Source organism: Condylura cristata, unplaced genomic scaffold (assembly GCF_000260355.1).
Source record: "Condylura cristata isolate star-nosed mole 26May11 unplaced genomic scaffold, ConCri1.0 scaffold00026, whole genome shotgun sequence".
Classification (NCBI taxonomy): Eukaryota; Metazoa; Chordata; class Mammalia; order Eulipotyphla; family Talpidae; genus Condylura; species Condylura cristata.
In genome coordinates this window covers 12,815,640-12,840,825 of record NW_004567127.1, presented here as the reverse complement: position 1 = coordinate 12,840,825, position 25,186 = coordinate 12,815,640, and positions in this window count along the sequence as shown.

Genomic DNA, 25,186 nt, shown 5'->3' with positions numbered 1-25,186 from the left:
ATAGTGCTATCATTTACTCCTATCCAACAGGAAAATTTTCTTTAGGCTTATAGCCTACATCTGTGATTCATTTTTTTTTTTTTTTTGAGCTGCAGAAGTTTTATTTTTAACAGTTTTTATGTATTGCAGACCCAGGACCTTTGACATGTATATATTTTATATTTCTCCAACTTTGTCCCTAGCATTATCTCATTCTATAGAAGTTATGCAATAAGTTTACCTAAAATTTTATAGCCAAATGTAGATTTTTGACTACTATATTGAACAGCAAGCAGGACCTCTTTTAATTACCAAAGGCCCTCAATTGTAATATCATCTGTGAAGTTCTCTCTTCATGCTTGGTACTTTTATGTCATTTGAGACCAAGCTAATGTTATTTTTTGATGCCGTCTCCCAAAAAGCTATTGTTTTGCATTTCACACTTAAAGATCCAATCAAACTGAAATAGATTTTTACAAAAGTTGGAAGATTAGAGGGAGGTTTCCTTTTTCCAAAGTATATCAATGTAATAGTATATTTTATTTTACTAGTAGTTACTGCGTTGTATAATATTACATCTACCAGTGATCAGGAATTCATTTCTGCACAAATTTGTTAAGATCCTCGATTTTCAAGAAGAAGATGGCAAATTTTTGAAAACTTTTGAAAGATGCAAGATATAAAACTCATGGAAATAGAGGTATCTACCTTCAACATACACACACACATATGTACATATATATGTGCATACACACACACTTTATATATATGTATATAGTTCATCCAACTTGGTTAACATGCAGGCAATTGAATTTGTGATTAAGCATCTATCTTCAAAGAAAGTTTGAAATGGTGTTATTAGTGTATACTGACAAAACATAAAATAACTAGAAATATTTTTCACAAAATGCATTTAAAATTTGTATGCTGAAAACCACAGATAACATTGCTGAGGCAAATTAATGAGGTTCTAAATAAAAGCAGAAAATACCAAGTTATAGATGAGAAAACTCAGCATTTTATCTATTTTCAGTGTCTTGATGGTAATTTTAACTTTCCATCAGGTTGATTGTTTTCATACTAAATTATCTGTAGTGTAGATAGATAATGTATTGTGTGACTGAAGTGTTTAGAAATTAAATTTGTTTGGTGGAAAATCCTATTCATTAAGAAATAAACATGGCATATTTTCTGAAAAAAAAAAAGCAATTGCAATTCAGAATACTGGTTTTGTTTTATTTAAGAGAAGATATTTTTCTTACCAAAAAAGTAGGCTCATATTCTTTAGTTGCTCAGATTAAAGTATGATTATTTTTCATTTTTTTCTCTCCTTTTTCTCACTTTCTTAATCCAATACCTATGCAGGTCTTACTTGCCTAAGTGCTAATGTGAATTTCTTCAATTTCTCTCTTCCTCTCTTGATTCCCACTGAAATAACTAAAATAAGCTAGTATGTCTTTGGTATTTCTGAAATTGCATGTCTTACCTCTGCATTCATTCTTCTCGGTACCTTTTTCTCCTGTTCCTCAGTTAATATTTATTAATATAAATCAGTTCTACCTACGTACCCCTTTTCAATGTCTTCTCATTAAACTTAAAGTGTATTCGGGTTGTTTGCCCTGGTGTTAAAATATGTATCTCCTGCCCAGGTCTCTACCATCATCTCATGTCTCCTTCCTTTGGATGCTATGATTGACTGAGTCCTCCCCTAATGAATCCTGTCTGTTGAACCTCTCCAAATTAAGGGTATTTTCAAATATCCTTTCTAGAATTCTTTTTGCCTGTATCCTCTGGTGGATTGTTTGTGTATATCATTCTGTTCTCTGTTCAGTGTTATCTTCTTAGGACTATTCTTATTTATTTACAATAAAATGCCTTCCCCCGTGTTATGTTCTGTCTTACTGCCCTGTTTCACTTGTGGTTTTACGTTCATTTACTTCATATATTTACTTCCACCAACCCCCATTATTCTAGGGACTTTTCCTTCTCACAACTGGAATTCCAGAATTTTGATGGTGCCTAAAGCATTGCAGTGTGAAAAATGAATTTTGAGCTAGGTCTGTTAGAAATCAACATCAAATCATTTGGATATTGATTCTAAAATGTCTCCAAAGTATAGAATCTACAGTTCAAAAGAATATCTATAATAGGTCCTTGAAAAATAAATATTGTGATGAATTGATCTGTATATCAGTTTTATTAGGTAATTAATTCAAACAAGTCATTACAACATCATACAAAAAAACATGTTTGAACTCTAAATGGCATAACACCACCAGTGTCTTGCCAGTGTGATAGAAATAGAAAAAGACTATGATATATTTATATGTGTATTGACATTGGAATTTAATAAATATTATATTTTTTAAAAGTCACAGGAAAAATGATAACAGCATACCAAAATAACAATTGATTTTAAGAAGGTTCAGTGTTTTTAGCTGTGATGAAGCATCACAAAATACACATTTTCCCACAATTTTTCTGATTAAATTGATGGTAATCTGCATGAAATGAGCACATTTCTTTCAAAATTATCTAATAAACATTTTCTTCAGGTGTTCCAACAAGCCATGGCAAGCTTAATCTATGCTAATTAATAATGAAGGAAATACAAAAATATTGACTAATTGAAAATCTGATTTTCTTAAATAATTATTTCTTCTCCTTAATGAATTTGTGTTTTTAAAAGAAAATTTTACTAAATCCTTCAAACTTCCATTGTTTGAACTTTTAATTAAAATTTATTCAGAATAAAATCAAAAGCATGTATTAAATATTTTAATTATGATGTAGGGTTAAATTAATTTGCATTCCAATCCATGTTAAGAAAATCAATATTATTCAATCAATGTTTGTTGGCAAGCAAGAGCTTGCATCTGATTTTATTAATGAAAATTATGTGCTATTTCAGCAAACTGAAATGTATATAATGTATAGAAAAATATTAAATAGTCAAAGTTACTGAAAAAACTATAAACTTTCAAAATGAGAAGAAACTGGTTTGATTTGCATGAATCTAGCATTATTTTACTTTTCTTTAACATTTATTTATTTATGCATACAGAACTGGGATACAAGCTATAGGTGCAGGGGCAGTGAGAGGATTCACCAGAGACAGAGTGGGGAGCAGAACAGGCAGATTGACAAGTACACTTCTGACGGGAGCCGCAGGCACGGTTTGCTGAGCCATGTGGGTCAGCTGTCGCTGGGATCCAATTGGAGCTGCAGTGGCTAAGGTTACAGTTGGCTTCACAGTGCTGTGCTTTAACCTGTAATGTTACCAGGGAGGGCTCATTTTCTAATTATTAGCATAGGTATTTTGGTTCCATGTGCTAGATTTAAAAATGCTATGTTGGGCAATCATATTTAGCAGGTTTTTTAAGTTTTTATTTATTCCTTTGTATTTAAAAATCTACAATTAATGGCCTTTCTAACATTCTATTTAAACTTTGATCTGCAGATTTCAAAACATATCTGGTGAAGATATTTTTGTTGGATATATTTGTACGGTATTTTGTACTGTATCAAAATTTGTAACACTGTTGATCATCTAAATGATACATGTAAATTCTAACAACTGTGATGGGTTATGTAATTCTGAGCCAGATCATTGGTATCAACATTTGGGCGCTCTTAGATGCTCCTGGAAATTTAATAGGATAAATGGAGAGTTTTGTAAACTCCAAAGGAGAGGAAATCTCAATAGGAAAAATGTTGAATATGTGGCTCCTTCTCAAAGACCACGAATAGCTTTCTCTTTTGCGCATACCTTGCAATGACCTTCAAGGATCCTATGATTCTTCCCTGAGTTCCTTATTTCTCTTGCATCACTTCCTCAGCTCTGTCTTTCACCATCTGCTGCTAAACTGACATTCTCATGTTCATTGAACATGCTAGGCATGCACTAGTGAACTTATATTCAAGTGCATTATTTCAAATAGCATTATTCTTTTCAAAGGCACTTTTTTTGTTCTTTCTAACCTTTTCACCTCATACATAATTCTTCTCTCATTTATTTGTTCTCTTACCTCTTGTCTGTATTTAACATAAAATATCTGCTACTTGTGTTCTTTCTCCATCATAAACTGAGTTCCATGAGGAAAATGATTTTCACCTTTATATTTTTATTACTGAAGTCTCAATATTATATTAGAGCCTGAAATATATCTTACCACTGTAAGTGAAAGAAATATGGAAGAAATTTGGAACAGATTTCTACTGTTTATATTAGTTTTTTCACAAATATTTGTGGTCATTTGGTAATTAGATAGAAAAGTTAAAAGTCATGTAATATGTCTGATGGAATAATCTAGAAGTCAGACAAATGTTCAGTTTTTCTGACTGATTCTCAGATCATCACATTGCTGTATCCATATTTAAGCACCATAGACATTTTTATGAGAGGTGGCATTGTAGAAGTGGATTCTAGTTTGAAATAGGTATGTATTCAATATCTTTTTAAAAATGATTTATTTTTATTTATTTACATACAATAGCTGAGCTGTATGAGAGACATATGGGGCGGGGCGGGGCAGGGGGTGATATGTGAGAGGATTCACCAGAGACAGAGTGGGAAGCAGAACAGATGGATCTACTGAAATACACTGATGAGGGGACCAGCAGGTGAAACAGGAGAGGTCTGCAGCACCTTGTAGGTCAGCTCTCCGGTGGGGATAAAACTAGTGCTGCAGTGGCTGTTGATAGTTTCATAATGTTGAGATTTAACCCCTTTCACCACCAATGAGGCTCTCATAGTCTTTTGAAAGTGTTAAACTAGTATGTAGAGTTATTTTCAGTGGTGTATTTGCTTAATTTATCAGAATATTTTATATAGCAATATTTTGAATAGGTTAGCTATTTCTACTGGTTTATGTTTGTTAAAATTGAAGTAAAATACAGCAAAATACTTCATTGTCTACATGTGATTATTCATGATACAAATATGAAATATCTTTAAATAACTTTCATAAATCTACGGTTTTTACAAACTATTGACCAGCTGTTTTCATTATTCCATTTGTTTACCATAAAAACTTTTTATTCAAATTTCATCACCATAAGTCTCTTTCCATATAATAGTTCTTCAGTGTATCTTTCAGGTAGAATTTCTTTAACTTTGACATTAATTGCTTTCATTCAGTATTCATTCACAGGCCCATTATTGCACAAAATGATGTTCTTGTGAAATGTAGAATTGTTGTGATCTAATCAATCCTGTTTTCTTTTTGATGGCATCATATGAAATTACACATTAATCAGGTATTCATTAACTTAAAGAGTCAGATTGTTCTGATTGTGCAAATGAACATGACTATCTTATTTTTTAATTCTGTGTTGAAGTAATCAAGTTTTTGTTCCTTGCTATCTTTCCATACTGATAAACTTTGAAAGTATTGTATTTTTTTCCTAATTAGTTTTTAATTTATAGTGTTCACAGTTTACTTGAAGAGTTAACGTTGCCCTTCAACATCAATAAAACATATAGTGTAAGCCTTCGTATAGTGTAAGCCTTCGTTATAGCTAATAAAGACAAATTTTTAAAGGTGATAATATATAATTCTGAACTATCCCCAATACATTTTGTTCCACAGGAGGCACAGTTTATCCTTCCAAAGGATCAGCTGAAATTAACCAAGGATAGATGTATTTTATAAGATAATTAGCTTCACCTAATCATTTCTAACCTCTGAAATTCCAGTAAGAACACATTTCTTAGAGAAAAATCATTCTATTCCACTTGGAAATTAAAAGGTAAAATATTGATTTCATCTGAAATGGTTCCATTGCCTTAGTGAAGCTATTAATATTTGAAGCAAAAGTCAAATATAATGCACTGAGTATTAACTGGTTAGTATTTTTTAAAAAGTTTTTTTTTTTTTAAGATTTATTTATTTATGCATACAGAACTGGGGTACAGGCCAGAGTTGCAGGAGTGGTGAGAGGCTGCACCAGAGGCAGAGTGGGGAGCAGAACAAGCTGACTGAGGAAGTACACTGCTGAGGGGAGCAGCAGGCAGGTCAGGAGAGGTCTGCCGCACCATATGGGTCACCTCCAGGCCGGGGGTTGAAATCACACTGAAGTGGATTTAGCTTCTTAGTGCTGTGCTTTAACACACTACTATGGCCTGAAAGTTTTTATTTTTTAATTAGGCATTTATTTTATTTATTTATGCACACTAGAACTGGGGTGTGATCCAGAGTTGTAGACTTTGAGAGGATTCACCATAGACAGAGTGGAGAGCAGAACACACAAATCTACTGCTGAGGGGAAGCAGTGGGCCAGACAGTAGAGGTCTGCTGTGCCCTGAGGGGTCAGTTTGCTGGCCTGGGATATAACTTGTGCTGGTGACAGCCTGATAGCGCTTGTGTCTTTAACCCCTGCACCACCACAAAGGCTCCATAACTGGTTAGTATTAAAAATAAAGCATTTTGGGGCCCTCCCTGGTGGCGCAGAGGGTTAAAGCACGGCACTAAGAAGCTAAAGCCACTTCCACATGAGTTCGATCTCCACCCTGGAGGTGACCACATGGTGTGGCAGACCTCTCCTGACCCACCCGCTGCTCCCCTCAGCAGTGTACTTCATCAGTTGGCCTGTTCTGCTCCCCACTCTGTCTCTGGTGAATCCTCTCACCACCCCTGTACCTCTGGCCTGTATGCCACCTTCTGTATGCATAAATAAATAAATATTTAAAAAAATAAATAAAGCATCTTATTGCTGAAACAAAATGAAGCTGTTAACATGAAAAGAAATATTAAGTTTCACAACCTGGTTTTTTACAACAGAATTCATTATCTCACAGTTCTGGAATCTGGAATTCCAAACTAAATTTCTTAACAGGGCCAAGCTCCCTCTCACATCTGCAAGGGAGACTCTTCCCTTCCTCTTCCAGGCTCTGATAGTCCCAGACATCCCTTGGCTTGTGATAGCAGTGCCCCATCCTAATGTGGCTTTCTTCTCTGTGTCTCTTCTCGTAAGAACACTGGCCATACTAAGCTGAGACATGACTTGTCTTACCTAATTAGTTCTGAAAAAAATCCTACTTCTAAATAAATTCCGATTTTGATGTATTCCGTGTTAGGACTTCAATATATTCTTCGAGGGACAAAATTTAACTTAAAAGATCTCGTGTAGCCAGATTCATGCATCCAGTGACCGATAAAGGAAAAGGCACTGAATATGACTAATATACAAAATTATCCATGGTTATTTTTGCATTGCATCTGAAAGCTTGGCAGATTATATGCCTTAGACCCAAGAAAAAAAATAAATAAACCCTTAGCAACCCTATATAGAGGGCCCTGATGTATGTCTAACTTAAACAGGAGAAACAGAGACACAGAAAACTGAGCAATTGTCTAAGGCACAACATAAGGTTGTTGTAGGGATAAAATTCTAACCATAACAACTCCTTCATGGGTTAATTTCTGGACCCCAGAATGTAAAAAATTCCCACCAGAACTCTCTATTAAAAGCTGTGCTCATTAGCATGTACATTAAAACTGGATCGCTTGTCAGTTCACTGCACACTGAGACTGTTACAGAGCTAAAGCACCTGTAAGCCAGGCTGAAACAATAGCCTTTGTTAATGAAAGTCCAGATGAGTTCCTGAGTTCCATACACAGGTGAGGCTGCCTTTGTGAAAGATTATTTGTCTCTGGGACCATTTTCCTCATTTACAAACAGACCAAAGAAATTCTCCCAGGGCGCTGTTGTGCATAGAAATGTGTTACACAAAAAAATGGAATATGGAATAAAGAAGGAGCTTTGTCCATAAAGCTTTAAGTTAATTAAACATTCAACTCTGCTCTGAGCTGTTTTTCAGTCTAAGGTTTTTTATTTTTTCAGTGTGAATTTTAACGCCCTGTTTGGAACATATTTGTATACGCACGTACACACCCCCCACACACTTTGAGGCCTGATCTGGTAACCAAGCTGAAGCGCCTTTGAAAAGCACATTTCTTCCTGAATCACACTGTGACAGGTTAATGCCTCTGTTTCACTACTGTTGCTGTGCCAGGATGATGGATGACATAATGTGCAGGCATCCAACTGAAAAAAGCCACTGAGCCTTGGTATGAATTTAGGTGTTGATGAAAGATGAGCTCTCGCTTAAAAGAACATATGTTGTTCATGAAACCTCTGGAGAAACTATTAAAAATGCACTATTCATTTTTAAGAGAGATTTAATTACTGGTTAGACAGCATAGAGCAGTATTCCTATAATCTTTTCCTTGCAGTTGTTACCATGACGTGAAATATTGGATTGTGAAATATTTTGTATGTGACTTCAGGAAACTGGAAGTTAGCAGGATAACAGCCTCATTAATGTGTTATTAAAAACTCCGATTGAGAGGGCTGTCCAAGTGCAAAAATTACTCTGTCTCATATACTGTTTGGCATTTAACAGACACAAATATTATGGATACCTAGCATTAATTTTTTAAATAAAAATTATTAACATATAGTAAATGAGAATAAAGGAATATTTTAACTTCAATGAAACATGTTGCTGTTGACCATTTTAAACATGCACATTAAACTTTAGCTTGCTGTCTTAGGATAAAATCTCCACTGATCAGATAAACTCAACTTGGATAAAATGTCAGGTACAACAAAACTGTACCTACATAGGTACAATGACATTGGTCAAAGCTACAGAATCAGATATTGTGGTCAGTAGAAACAGCCAGCCAGAGTCAAATATACCAGTCTACACTAGGAAATCATACTTCTTTCAGGTTGTCGCTTGAAGCACTGGAATCTATATACTATAGTAAGAGTTATCTGGTACAGAATGGAAATTGTGCTGGAGGAATTCTTTAGTTTTAGGGGAATAACTTAATTGAACTGTTAACAAAAATGATAGTTCTTGTATTTAGTTACTCTAAACCATTATTAGATTTAAGATACACCATTAGTTTCATCATTCATTGCCAGGAAAATTATTTCAACATTTTTTTATATATTTTTTTTATAATTAATAACATACATGTATCTTTACAATATCATATTTCATCTCTTTAATGTAATAGTCAATGTGTATGAATCTAATCATTCTTTCAGTTCAAATGTCAAGGATTTTGCTTTTGAAAAGTTTTTAAAACTTTTGAAAAATTCCAATGGCCATTTAAAATTATATTTGGTATCCTACTGGCATTTTTTTGGTATGCTCCATGCCTGTAATTCTGCCCTCTAACATGTTTAGAGTCAAAACAATAATTTAAAGGGTATTGAACACTCTAAAAGTTTTGTTTGCATTTCTTATGTGAAATTGTCTATTTTATTTACATGATTTTATTTTCTCCCTCTTATTCTCTATTATGTACATCTAGCAAGATTATTTTTAATCTTAACAGAAGGAGTGTTCTATGTCCCAGATCAATTCAGATATAAAATTGGGTTATTTAATGGACACCAATATGAAGAAAATCTATTAATATATCCAGGGATTGTCAATTTAATTATTGTGGAACCGTTATTTCATATTGATTTTTGTATCAGTTACATATTTTGGATTTGAAATCCATCAAACAACTGTAGTATCTAAAGAGGTAGCTCAATTTAATTTTTTTCAATTTAGGCAAAAATTTGATGTCTATATTGATTTGTGTCATTTCTAGTTCTCCTGTGGGCTATTACCCATCCTGATATAAATTTTCTATCTATGGTTTAAGGAATGTTCCCCTGCAAATTTGTCTCAAAGCTTGTAATTGTAAAAATTTCTTGCAAAGTTAAGGCTGAAAACTTATATAGGTCATCTGAATTATCTGCTATTATTTTTAGTTCTTGGATTAAGAATATGGTTAGACAAGAACTAAACCACAATGCAGTTGTTTAGGAGTAAAGCAGATATCATTAATGGATAAGAAAGGGAAGTAAATAAGAAGACAGAAAGATCCCTATTTTTAATGACACAGACCTAACCCAATTTAAAATTTTGTAAAAAGCTGAATAGAAAGAGAAATTATTGGTATTTTCTACCACATTAAAACTAAAAATTTCTTTATGTTCATCAACAGATGAATCAAAAGTACCATAAAAATCTAAAATTTGAGAACACAATAAATGAAACAAGTTTAATGTTCTGAGTACATAGTTCTATAGGTCAAAAGGATTAAGTCAAGGTAAATTATAGAAAACATATGTGTTATATTACTTTTGTATCTTAAAAATGCCACCAGACAGGGGAGGTTTCTTTTAAGACTCAAGCCAAATGCATGTAGCTGCAATATGAATTTATTGGTGGGAATTGGCCTTGCAACTATATAATCATACACTACATGGATAGCAAAAGGGGGGGAAAAGTTATGAACCTCTTGGCAAAGCTTGAGAATCTAGTAACTAGACGGACCAGGGATGTGTCTAGCAGCACCCCCAACTTCTTAGACCAAAGTCCCAGGTATCTCCTGCCAAAATGTCCGGGAGCACAGGTGTGGAGTCCATCAGCATCTCAAATTGGCTAAAATTCGGTGTCTATATTTGTATCACTTTTCAGAGGCATATAACATGATCACTTCATTCTAATTTAGGTGGGGCTCTTACTATATCTAAGCTTTTATATGTCCTTGTCTTTGCAAATATTTACTAAAATTTTTGTAAACAAGTGGTTTTTATTTGATCACTTACTCTATCTCAATTGCTCCCACTTCACATGTAGAGTCATTGCGATGTGAATATATATAACATCTCAATCAGTTAGAATCGATAAAAATCAATATATATGACAATATGTAGAGTTACTTCCCCCAAAATGGAACAAAAATGTCTTCTTTTACAAATGAATAGTTTCATTTGTAATAGAAGATGATATGGTGGCTAACTGTAGAAATAACATTTGCTATTAAAAATTAAATTAAAAACTATTATCTAATCAACTGATGATATCACGCCATCTCTAAAATAATAATAACATTTTGTTTTACTCTTCTAATTGTATGAGTTCTCGTATTCTCTAACAATTTATCTTCTTACAAGGCAAGCCCAAGAGGAAATGGAGTGTCTGGCTGTGGGTCCACACCCATATGCTTAGTAAAACAGAATAAGACCCAACTGCAGGCACACAGAAAAAGGTTAATAAAAGGTTTATTTACAAAGAGATAGAACTCAGGGAGGGAGACAGAGAAATTAATTGGTGCATGTGACCTACTGGTAACACTGCCTGAGACATACTGAACCCTGAGACATACTGACGGCAGGCAAAACCAAGAGAGTGTAGACTAGTGTATTTGGTACATACCAAGTGTGGCTTTTCAAGTCCACCCTTAGTTCCTAGCAATTCCCTCTAATGGAAACCAAGAGTCATGACAGATTCAGTATGATAAGATTTGTAATACTTGGTGTCTATCCCAAGCATGGAGGGGCCATGGACGTGGGGGTAGAGTCCATAAAACATGAATGAGTGGAGTTCATTCAGGGCATATTGTTACCCTCAGCAGCTGTCCCCCTTCAATTTTGTCACCATTTATATGGTGATGAAGCTCAAATGGGTCCTATGGATGGTGAATGAGCAACAAATATAAAGTACCTCCTATCGTTGCTATATCATAGTTGTGCATGCACTAGCATAATGAACTCTGAGGCAGTGAAAAAAAATCAAAGTCCCTGTGGAGTAAATTTTGGTACAGGGCCAACGAACTGACTCAACTATGTGGCAAGAAAGTGGAAAAAAAGAAAACAGTGTTTCTGCCTGGTGGGACAAAGTACTTGTTTCTGTGTGCATTGACTTACAGAAAAATAGCATTTAGCAATTCAATACTGTGTTTCTAGTGCCAGCAGCTGTGTTGATTTGCTTTCTTAAAAAGAACCAAACCTAGAATAGCAGCTGTAATTGAAGTGGCCATCTGATTAAGATTTCAATAATTCCTTCTCATTGTGTCACATCAAACTATCTTTAGTTATTGCAAAATTGTCAAGTTAATGGAGATTTGATAAGAATCACCAATCCTCAATCGGTAAGTCTTTGATGGTGGTAGTTAACTTTATCATTCTTTCAGAGAATGTGGCATTGTTATTGTTTCCTTTTTAGAATGGAAAGATAGTTCCATGATTTTTTTTTTTAAGATTTATTTATTCACTCCTCCAGAACTGGGGTACAGGCCAGAGATGTGGAGGGTGAGAGGATTCACCATAGACAAAGCAGGGAGCAGAACAGTCAGATGGAAGAAGTACACTGCTGAGGAGAGCAGCGGGCGGGTCAGGAGAGGTCTGCCGCGCCATGTGGATCTCCTCCGGGGCAGGCGGGAATCGAACTCATGCGGACGTGGCTTAAGCTTCTTTGTGCTGCGCTTTAACCCGGTGTACCACCAGGGAGGGCTGATAGTTCCATGATTTTACACTTATGTTTTCTTGTAAAAATATAGTCCTATCTTAAAGGCTGTGTCCCCTATGTAATAATTCTACCATTACCCAGTGGATCTGAGGAAAGTCCTCTTTCCACTGACCTACCATGAAATAAATTTGGATGAAATAAATAAACCCATTCATTTCCTGGCTAAATCTACTTCCTATTCTGTTTATGGAAATGACATTATTTCCGCAGGGAAAACATATAAGTTAGTGTTAATCAACATTAACCTTCAGACCATATGAGATTTCCCTTTCTCTTGCTTGGTTTTGTTGGTGAATCTTACAGAAGAAACAGGGAAAACTTGGGAGGAAATTTGCATTGTGCCCTTGTAATGTTTATGGGGATTTTCCTCAAGAGACAAACCTCTGTTTCTCTAAAAGATTTGTGTATTTGAATTGATGAGTTGAATGTCTGTCATAGGCTCTACCTGATGGAACTCAAGTCAAGCTTCTCCTTATCTGGAAAGCTTTTTAACTTTGGTGACTTGCTCATCTGGAATTTTCTGATATTTAGTTTCAGCCAGTTCCCTGCTGATGAACGCATTTTAATTGTTTTGTCTTCTGCCAAAGGAATCAGATCAAAATTACCTATAAAATTTGTATGTTTCTTTGCCTCTATCAGAACATTATATAGATGATAGACAAATAATAAATGATAGACAGCTAGACAGATTAATAGATAGGAAAGTATTTAGGAATCTTGGAGTCATCTTTCTGTTGCAACACCCCACTAGTTTTCTCAGACTATCAAGAACACCCACTTTAAAAAATCAACTTTAGGGCCCTCCCTGGTGGCACAGTGGGTTAAAGCACAGCACTAAGAAGCTAAAGCCACTTCAGGATGAGTTCTATCCCTGCCCAGGAAGTGATCCATATGGCACGGCAGACCTCTCCTGACCCGCCCTCTGCTCCCTTCAACAGTGTACTTTGTCCATCTGTCTGTTCTGCTCCCCACTTTGTCTCTGGTGAATCCTCTCAGCTCCCCTGCACCTCTGGCCTGTACCCCAGTTCTATATGCATAAATAAATCTTGTTTAAAAATCAACTTTAGGGTTTCTTTCCTAATACTTGAATAAAAATATCTCCTATGTCTTTTTAGGAAAATAATTAAGGAGCATGAATTGTTTAAACATACCTGATAATATCAGTTGATATTCTTATATCCCCACATCACAGTTCTTCCCATGTTATAATAAGCTATTTCTGTTTACTTACATTCATTTCTTATGCACCACAATTGAGTCAGCCAGTTAGCTTAGCAAATAATTACAAATTTTCCCAGCTGCTAAATTACAGATTCAGTTACCAAATTTCTACTATCTGGCATCTGTATTTATATGTTGAATCCAGTTAAACATTTGTTCTTTTCATTTATCCACCAAGTACATATTTTCCCCATACATATATATATATATATATATATATATATATATAAATTGCCTTTTATAGTTCATTCTTTTGTTTACTCTTTTTTCTCAAAGCTTTCTCTCTTATAATTTTGTATTGCAGCAGGTTTTGATTCCCTTTAAAGGTCTAGAGCAAAGAAGGAGCGGGAGAGGATGAGGGAATGACATCGTTTTCCTTGAAAAGAAACTGCCAGATAACTATTAAAGAACTCTCTAGACAATGAAAGACAGGCTTATCACACAAGAGATAAGGGCTGCTTCCTGCTTCGCCTGCCTTCTACAGTGATTCAGTGGTTGTAAATTAAGCAGCATCTGGTTCATTCTCCACATTTTCTCAAAAACAGTCACCCAGATTTCCAGGATTCTACATCCCCAGTTGTTCTAACGTTGATAAGAAATAGATGTCTGAGTAATGAGTTCAGCAGACTTATGATTCAGTCACTTCAAAGAAAAATATTTACACTTAAATTTTAAACAAAGTTTGTTTTACTTACCTATGAGACAACTTCCTATTCCAGTCTTTTCTTGAGTTGTCAGACTTGAGTATAGTCCCCAGGGAACGGAGAGGCTCCAGGGTGCCTGCCTCACCCTAGGAAAGGGTGGTACTGGCAGGGAGGTAAACTAGAAAAGACTGGGAGAAGGACTGAGAAGAGAAGAAGCAGGAAATAGAAAGGAGCAGCAGAAGAAGAGAGAGATGGAGTAAGATGACTAGAGGAGGGACAAGGAGCAGAAAGACATAGGAATAAGACACACTCACTTCTTGGCCTTGGATTGGATTTAGGGACTAGGAAGGAGACACCTGAGTTAGACATGGGTGAGAGACCCATGAGGAGCCTGACAGTGGCAGCCTTTATCTTGATTTTGATTTTGTTCTTTTCCTTCCAAACTTGCCGGGCCTCTTTTTGCCCTTTTCCTGTGGATCCCTCCAGAAGGTACCTTAGACTTGTGGCAAACTTTTGGGTCTTAGCTGCCCTGCTTTGGGCCAGCCCTGTCTGACTCACCTTTTGTCCACAGAGGATGTTTAACTGTGGGTGCTTTATTTTGAAAGTCTATTCTTTCTCCTTCTGTTCTCTGCATTCTACACTAACTGTATTAAAGTTATTTTCCATTGAAGGTCTTACAAGGCAGATGGCAGACCCCACTTAGGGGGTAGGTTTGGAGACCCCAGGGAGCCCCTCTTTCTGCCCCATTACAAGCTGTGGTTTCCATTTCATCCCTTCTTTTATCCTTATTCTGTGTCCTACTTTTTGTTTCATAGCATTGACCACTTAGCTCATCAAAGACCTATCTTCAGGCTCAAATTTTTCTTGCTTATCTTGCCATTTCTTTACAAAATGTATCATGTTTTGTTAAAAATATGTAAGTCCAAGTTAAGTTCTAGTAATCTCTTTTAGTTACTTATCTCTAAGTACTACACTTAGGAAACCAGAGGTAATATATGAATATTAAACAATATAACAATAAATTTTGCATAAAAGTTATTTTCTGTCATGTTCCACTCTACACTTTTTCCGTTGATAAACTTACAATGTTTGTTAATTGTCCACCGAGTTGGTTTGTATTCCCATCTAACAATAAGGATATCAAACCACTGATCAGTTAGATGATTTACACATAGCACAAAGCTAGTAAGTAGATCCCAAAACAGTTTTTAACCCAGAGAATGTATCTCATAAATTTGAAGTAATCGCAACACCATTGTGTGCCAAGGTCTATTAAAACCACATCTCCTAATGGTTTTCACCTCATATAGTCTCATTTAGCCTTAGGTTCAATTACTCAGTATTCACAATTCCATTTGGCTCAATTTTGTTTACAGACAGATCTCTGACCTGCAAATTGCTACTCATTACTTTCATATTTAAGTATAGTGTTAAATTATCAGATGTGTAGTAGCTTAATATCCAGCTTTTGAACTGTCAAGAATGATGCATTCATTTATTCCGAAGAACTGATAAATGATACTAGTGCTGCCATTGTTTTGTTAAATATTATGGATAGCATTACTGACATATACATGTTGACATTTTAAGTTCCTAGATTGGAGTCATGCAAATTGCAATGAAAATGTTAGATGAACAAAAGAAAAGTAAATATATTGATACAAGCATTGCACATATGCATTGGAACACTCATTGATGAATAATTGAAAGGGGTTATAGAACTTGGGCTTAGATAGCATCTTAACAAAAGAACTATAAATTTTGTAGAGACATGGCAAGATAAGGACGAGGATTTGAGCTTCGTGGGAAGAACAAATAAATATACAAGGACTCTGATGAAGATAAGGACAACTTAGCAAAATTTGTTATGTAGAGTCTCAGATAGCTACTGTCTTGGGCCACAAAGAGTCTAGAGTTCTCTTTAGTAAGAATCATGCTGTGCCTCGTAGTCAATGGGAAAGGTGGGAGGAGAGAGGACTTTTTCTTGTTTGCTTCTCAATTTGAGTTTCCTTGAAACTCAAGATCATCCTTATTCTGAAGCAGAATATTTTAGGGTGGTATATTCTCTACTCTTCACTTACTTCACTAACTTAGTGCTCAAAATAGGATGCTACCACTGGTGTTAGCTCTCATCAACACTACATGCTTCCACAGTCACGTATGTCCTAAGAGATACCTCCTACCTGCCAGAGCTGATCTCATTTTCATTAGTTCATTGCCTCTACTAGGTTCTATGCATCTGCCCAATTGCAAAGGATGTAGGAAAAATTACTATCTTGGGATCTTAGCTTTCAGTGTTTTCATCTGTCACTAAGACTTATAAATGGGTATTTCCTCAAACATAGTATTAAGAGTTCAGAAATTATCCAAAAAATATGATCTGAAAATAAATAATAACAATGCTCTCCTCTTTCAGGAACATATTGCAATATATTGTTTTTATTAACACAGGCATCTTGTTTCCAGCTGTTAAAAGTTCTTTTTATAAACTTGTAAGTTGCACATGTCTGGGCATAATTCTATATTAAAATATAAGACTGTTTGAAAAATACAAATCTGTGTTGTGAGAATAGCTCTCTAAAATGTAGCACCTAGTCTGAGAAATCATATTAAGTATATTATTTGATCACCACAAAATCCATCTAAATAATTAGGGAGTAATGTACAGAAATGATAGCTCTTTTTTTAAAAATAACAGAATTAATAAGAAACAGACCAAAAGGACTTCTAATTAGATAGATGTGTGTGTTTGTGTGTGTATAGCTTTAGCTATCAAACTAAGACAACACAGATACTGAGTGGATGTAAGTTTCTGAAAATTAATTACGTAAATATTTTATATAATCAACTATATATTAATATAGATTTACCTAACCAATGTACATCTATCATCTATCTATATATCCATCAATCATCTATTGATTGATAGATGATTGCATACTTACACTGTGCTCTACAATGTAATCGTGGAACTCAGTCTTTGCTGTAGTTCCTTCTACAGTGATCCTTGACTTGATCAAGAAACTTGTTTGACCAGTGAGTCAAAGCAAGTGATGAGAGCATTTGATGGAAATATTTATACACTGAGGTTTGCCTTCCTGGAATGCTCTCTCTACAGTCCAGTTGCCATGTTTTAAAGGAGTTCAGAACATTATTAAATACAATTTTTCTTCTAGAAAGAGATCCTGGAAGCAAAAAGCCCATCCTGACGTTCCAACACTGCAGAGCTCCAACAGAATGCCCTGCCTTAGTGACCTTAGCTACGACACATGGACTTGAACTCTCTGGCTGAACCTTTGCAACCACAGCATTGTGAGAAATATTAAATATTCCCTGTGTTAAGTCATTAAGTTTTTAAGTGCTTTGTTACCCAGCAATAGATAACTGAAATACATATGTGAAAAAAAAAAATATTTTCCCTGGTGCAATTATACTTTATTTATTTTAGAACATTTTCTTGCCTGAACTTGTTCAGTGAAGATACAGAAATGTGTTCCTCCACAGGACTCATTTTGTATGCCACGTAATGGATTTTGGACCTAACGTGATATTTTATTGCTCCTTAGAGACTTGTTTGGAAATGAGTAGTCCTACAGGCTTTCCATGGTTAATTTTGTTTTAGGCATGTGAGTATAAATAGCAGAGAAAGTAAACTTGCAGTATGATGAGACTCTTAAGGCAATTTCAAACAATCCCTAAGTAATTTCCCAGAGAGACACAACTGAAATCCAGGTTTTCAGAAATGTTAAACTGATTAAAGCTTCATCAAATTCTTAAAGGAATAAACAGACTACAGATCTAAAGAAATTGCAAGTTAATGCAAGGATTAAATGTACTTATTGACTTAAGTGGGTTGAAAGTTATTTTCTATTTCAGGAAGAAAATCACATATTTTGGACTTTGAAGACATAGATTGTGCTGTGAATCGAAAACAAATATAGAGATTAATATACATCATACAACTATTCGGGACCTCCCTGGTGGTCTAGGGGGTAAGTCCTACTGCTATCATAGCTGAGGCTTGAGTTCTGTCCCAAGCCAGGGAGGTGACCCACATGGCACAGCAGACCTCTCCTGTGTCGCTCACTGCTCCCCTTAGCAATGTATTTCAGTAGATCCACCTGTTCTGTTCCCCACTCTCTTGTCTGGTGAATGCTCTCATTCCCCTACCTCTGGCTTATCCCCCAGTTCTCCTATGCAAAAACTAAAAAAAAAAATATTCAGTCAGACATGATTTTAAATGTTTTTATGAGGCTGTATTTTTTAGATGATATTAAAATATAACCAGTAGATTCTAAATAAAACAGATTATCTTCCATAATGTGGATGAACTTCATCCAGTCAGTTGAAGGAATGATTATTTAATTAAAAGATTGTTTATTTCATTACAAAATTACTGACTTTTCTCTAAGAAGAGGGAATTCTGCCAGCAGAATACTTTTAGACTTGAACCATTTTTCTTCCCTGTGTCTTCAGCCTACTGGTTTGCCTGGGCTGTTTTCCACCTGCCAACCACCATAATCACAAGAGCCAGTTCCTTTAAAGAAATCTCTCTTATCATCTCCCTTCTGTTCTTTTATCAGATCCATACCATGTTGTTATTATATATGAAGTGTCGTGATAATATATATATGTATGTGTGATATGTGTGTGTATGCATCTTACTGATTTTATTCCTCAGGAAAGCTGACTGATACAGAGAAAGTGAGAGAAAATTCTAGCATAACTATATGATTCTCTTTCACCTCAATTTTCTTCTTTCCAATTTGATGTAATGGTCCTGAAACTAAAGCTACAATCATGGGATTCAGAAGCAGAGCGATCCGTAAGCAGGTCACAGTAAGTGTTCATTTAATCCTTTATATCAGAGCTGCAGGACACTTGATGGCCTAGATTGTGCCTTCATCCATCTAACAAAATCGGGGCTGGCAATGAGTAGTGAATGCAGCTATATTGCCTGCTGGTGGAGGTAGCAACTACTTCTGTATCTGTTTAACCTGTCTGTGTGTGGGGATGGGCCGAGGGAAGCAATTCTAAGTTCAGTGCTGCAGTCAACAACCTAAACCAGTCCAGTGGCAGCACCAGATGTCTCTTACACATGAAGACATCTTTGGATGAAATTCCAAGACAATAGTGCTAACCTAAAAATATAAAGTGGATTAAATTCACTGAAATACATAGTTCTAAACTAAAAGTATAAAGTGGATAAAATTCAGTGAGGAACAGTCTAACCTAAAAGTGAACATGAAATGAGAGGTGATCATGTATGTATTTGGGATTTATAATTGCAGCGTGGGAAATACAATTTCAGGTAGAAAGGAGGAGGGATAGAAGTTGGAGTTTTCTAGGGAAGAAAAGAGGAAAATGAAGCACATGTTTAAAGAAGTAGTGTTAACAAGCTTACTCTATTCTTGGCCATACATAATCGGTTACTGATTCTCTTCTTTGTCAAATATCCCTCACCCTCTTTCTTTGTGATGAGGATGTTAGTCTTTTTGCTAGTTTCTCAGACAATGGTTTGTGAAACAATTGCTCTTTGACTCATGCTCGCTGAAGGGCTCTAACCCAGTCCATACAGACAAGCAGTTTTTCCATCATGATAACTCCAACTATATTTCAAAGAGTCTCCACTTAAAACACAACTGTTTTTCATCATGGTAAGAAAAATACAGAAGAGCTGAAAAATACAGAAATGAATAAAAGAATTCTGTAACAAGTGACATGCCTTACTATCTGAGTGATGTGGAGAGACTCAGAGAAAAAGATGAAAGTGTGAAGCCCTATGTTTACCCTCTCCAGCCCTCTTTTGGAACCTGACAAGGTCAAATGGAAGCCCGAAATCTCAATGAATTCGATCAGGGAGCTATTTTGCTTGCATGATATAATTATAAGCAGAACTAATTATGAATACTGAGTGAAACTGATTAACTTGAGATCTTTTTGTTTCATTTCTCATGTTATAGTCACCACACAGGGTATCATTTGGGAAGGAATTTTAGGAGCCATCATCTGCTGGTCTGTGGGTCACACAGTCCACAGCACTCACTGAATGAATATGCCTTATTCCGTGTAACTTTAAACCAAGATGATCAGGTTCTTAGTAGTCATAGTCCCGCCATGTCATGATAGGCCATGTTCAAATTTATGCTGTCCTTATTTTTATGGGAAATAAGCTTTTAAACAGCATAGGAAAAATGGGACAATGGATTTCTTTTTATTTATTTCTTTTTATTTCTAAATGCATACAAGAACTGAGGCCTAGGCCAGAGGTATGAGAGGTGAGAGGGTTCACCAGAGACAGAGTGGGGAGCAGAACAGGCAGATCTACTGAAATACACTGCAGAAGGGAGCAGCAGACGAGACAGGAGAGGTCTGTTGCACCACATTGGTTAGCCCTCTGACTGTGGATTGAACTCATGCTGTATGGGCTGGCAATAGCTTAATAGTGTTGAGACTTAACCCCTTCCAACACCAGAGAGACCTCAGGACAATGGATTTCTTACAGGGATAAAGCAGTAAATCTCACAAAGGATCTGAAGAACAGCCTTACTCTGAGATGAGGTGAGCTATGGGAGGTGTTATGGCATACTCAGACTAAGTCTTACAGTAGTATAGGGGGACCCAACATGTTGAGGCATAAAGCTTGCATTTTTTTTAAAGATTTATGTATTTATTCATATGGAACTGGGGTACAGGCCAGAGATGTGGAGGGTGAGAGGATTCACCAGGGACAGAGTGGGGAGCAGAACGGGCAGATGGACTCAGATACACTGCTGAGGGGAGCAGCGGGCGGGTCAGGAGAGGTCTGCTGCACCATGTGGATCTCCTCCGGGGTAGGCGGGGATCCAACTCATGCGGAAGTGGCTTAAGCTTCTTAGTGTAGTGCTTTAACCTGCTGTGCCACCAGGGAGGGCCCAAAGCTTGCATTTTAATGACACTCAGTCCAACAGTTCACAATGGCAGCAACTTGTGTGGTGGATTAAACCTTACTCTCAAGTACACAAAATGGTTTAGGGATTCTGGTCTGGGCATGGTAGAGCATGCTAAATTTTTTTTTAAATGAGGAACAGCATTCAGAGGGAAAAAACATTAACTAGAACTAGCAGATTAGAATGAGTACTCTTCCAAAAAGAAGGCAAGATATAGAGCTCACCTAGAAAATTAGGGAAGTACAATAGACAGATTCAACAATTACTGATGAAATATCATGAACAGCTTTGCAAAGGGCTCACTCCCGGATCAGACATCTTGCCTATGACAATACAGACAAGGCCTAAAACTAAGGACTGGTGGCTCTTTCTCTCTTACCTATTGAGGATCTAGGGTCACACTTCCCAATTTACAGAAATTCTTTGGGGACACTTTTAATTTACACTGATAATTAATGCACTTTATTCAATATCAATAGCCCTTGCTAAAGAATAGATCAGAATAAGGCATATTCAGCAGTACAATTAGTAGAGCTAGGAAATGTTTTGAATACTGTGTTTTCCCATAGAAAGGAGGTAGGGTCTGCTACAAAGCAACACACAATGGAAACTCACCTGCTATAGGTCTGTGAACTAAGACAATGTGACTGATCTTGTCCTTGACTTTTCAGAAAGGAGCAAATAGTCAATAGTGATGGCTCTTATCCATAAAATTATATGGTATGTGATTAAAGGCTAATTCCATGGGAAGGCATAGCAAATATCTCTGTAATTCTCACCGATCTGTTCTGGTATGGATCAGTCTGCCATATGGAATAATACTGGCATTGTCGGTGAAGTTCAGCCACCTTGTGTAAGTCAGTTGTATGATAATGATGAAATTGTGACCTAAGGCTTTGGGGAATCAAGTTAAAATTTTCTATTATGTGAAATAATAATCTCATATATTACCAATGGGAAATGACTGACTAAACGAAGAACTAAATTTAGCTGTCAGCTAAATTCAATACTAAACAGTTGTGCTAACTTTATCACAAGGCTTACAGCAATTAGATCAAATGAGAACATGACTAATAAATTAGTATGAAAGTATGGAAATGTATTTAGTTATTTCTGAGGACACAGAAGTTGTTTCTTTTAAATACATATGTCCTTGCACTGGGTTCTCCCAATTTGGGGACTACAGATGTAGATATTCTGGGTGCATCTGTTATATAAATGCTAAACTAAAAGCATGCTCAGAAAAATATTTTTATTTTTCTTCACTATCCTAGGCTGAGGTGGAGGCTGGGTGTGGGGTGGACAGGGAAGTAAAAGATTAATTCACTATGTACTGATGGTTTATTTCCTACACATTCCAAAAGAAATGTTTAGTTTTCACTGACTGCTAGAAGATAGCCTGATAAAGTGACTGCTAGTTACATTCTGCCTAGTAAAATGTTCTGTATCTGAGCTCCTACACCATGCCCAAGTTAACCAGTTGTCAAGGGCAGTTTATCTTAACAATGTCACTTATGTGAATGACATTGTTCTGGTGGATGGGCTACAACCTGAGGATGTGAGCTAATTTTGATCTGTATACATTTGCTGTAATTAACTGTATGGATGTATGGTAGTTGTTTCAAACCTGTGAGACCTTTTATCAAATCATCAAGCTCCAGGCAATCTTGGGGTCTCCTTATGTAAGTACACTTTTTGCTTTTAGACCCTCTGTGACTGAATTTTAGAAATAACATTTTGACAACTTTCCAGGACTGGTCCCACTACCGGTACATCACTTCTAGAGGGTAGTTCCTTTAGGACCATAAGACTATAGAGTTGTAGAGAAGTCTGTATCCTCTGAGGTGATATGTCTATGTCAATAGCTATTCTGTTTATATCTATCATCTCTGTCTAGCTATCATCCCAGAAAGTAGATAGAATCAGATATGTTAGATAAAATGACCAAAAAGAATATGAATCTGATTATAAATATATAACCATAGGGTCATTCCATTTTCCCCCTAGATGACCCAGATTTTACCTTAATTTTAGACATTAAGTTATTTTTTGACTTTTAGTCTTTTATTACTTCGTTGGAGATTAAATATTTTGTCTAATTTGTTCCTATTTTATTTCATATGTTCCTCAATCCTTTTTTTGTTTTCAGCAGTTTTCAAAAGAAAGAAACAAAAATGACTTTATTCCTGGATTTTTAACTAAATTATCATTGCTTCATTTGCAGTATTGAATCACTTTCAATGAACAGTACATCACTCAACACTAGTAAATTGTAGTTATTGCTACTATTCAGTTTTATATATTCTTATAAAAAAGAATTCTAAAGTCCTTCAAGAAGCTACTGATTAATTCAATTTAAAAATGTACCAGGAGGCATATATAAAATGGAATATTACTCAGCAGCCAAAAAAAAGAAACATGTCTTTTGCAGCAACTTAGATGGAGCTGGAAAAGATCATGCTTAGTGAGATAAGCCAGAAAGAGAAAGAAAAATACCGATGGTTTCACTCATAGGAGGTGTATAATGGACCGGGCAAGAAAATAATAAGAATAATGAACAGCCATATACCAGAGACATTTTGTGGGAGTGGAGTGGGGAATGGGATCAAAAATGGTGGGGGAGGGAAGTGCACGGGACTATGGTGATGGCACATGGGTGACTTGGTGATGGGAAACCCAAGGGGATTACAATTGAGATGGAAAAAAAAAAAGTACAAAATGATGTAAAAATAAACTATTATATTATAAAGAAAAAAAATGTATGAGGAGGTAGAAGACCTCTGAGAGCTAAAAAGCACATCATGAAACAGTTTTCTTTAAATTATTAAATTAATCTGATTACTGAACAACAGTCATCATATATTTTATATTAATATACACGTCAAAATACTTTTATCATATGCTGCTTAATTTTAGGATGAAAGGAAATTAAAGATAGTATCACACATATGTTACTTGTTCAGAAAGTATGATTGAATTAATAGATACTATTCAAAGAAAATAAATTATTCTTAAGGCAAGTGTCTGAAAGAGCTACTGAACTTCTGAGTTGACTGAAAGTATTATAAGTGTCTTTTAAAATGGGCAAAAATTACATATTTTTAAAAAGAACTGCACAAAAAGCTTAATATAAAATGAGAAGTAGAGCAAGGAGTAGACAAAAGAGCTTGATAAATTCTGGATTACAGAAAAGATGAAGTGTTTTACTTAAACAACAGAGATTAGCTCCTTATGTCAACTTCTTCTCTTTTGTGAAACTTTATGAAAAATTTGAAGAAAGTAATAAAAAGAATATACCCACCTTCAAAGGCAAAATAGTGGCATAGGAGAGATTAGTAGGTAATACATGCCAACAAGTCTTATTTCTTTATTAAGTTTCCCATTTCTAGGATGAGAAACAGGAGTTGATTTAATATTAACTCAAGTCAGAATTGAATTAAAATTTTTGACTAGATCCTCTAATTATCGATGCAAGGCTTATTTGCAAACTCGAATGAGCAATGAGGAGTGGATTGAAAATCATTTTTCTAGTAGTTAATATAGGACCAGCACAGTTAAGACACAGTGAATAAAATTTAAAGGAATTGTGGGAATGAGTTATAAAATTGCATTTTAAGAATAAGTTTTGATGCTTTTGACATTTTTATTGCAAGGAAACAAAATTTTCCAACATTACATCCAAATGATGAATTTCAAAAGCTAAGCACATTTATGCAATTGCAATATACAACAATGAAATTGAATGAGCCATAAATTCAGATATAAACATGATATCATTGATGTTAAAAAGCTAGTAGTAGGATATATTCATGTCTGTTATAATTGATAATATATTCAAGACATGGGAAAATAAACAACACATTGCTTAGAATTGTATAATACCTAAGAGGTAAATTTATAAAGGAAGTAAATTAAATTTGAAAATACCGATTATATATGATTGGAACTAAAAGTACAACAAAGAAGAAAAACATGATTTTCAAAAAGCATTGATTAATATTCAAACTCTTAAAATGTATGGTGTATTAGGTACACTAATGTGGAACATATACATTAGTTTTTTGTTTTTGGGTTTTTTTTTTTTT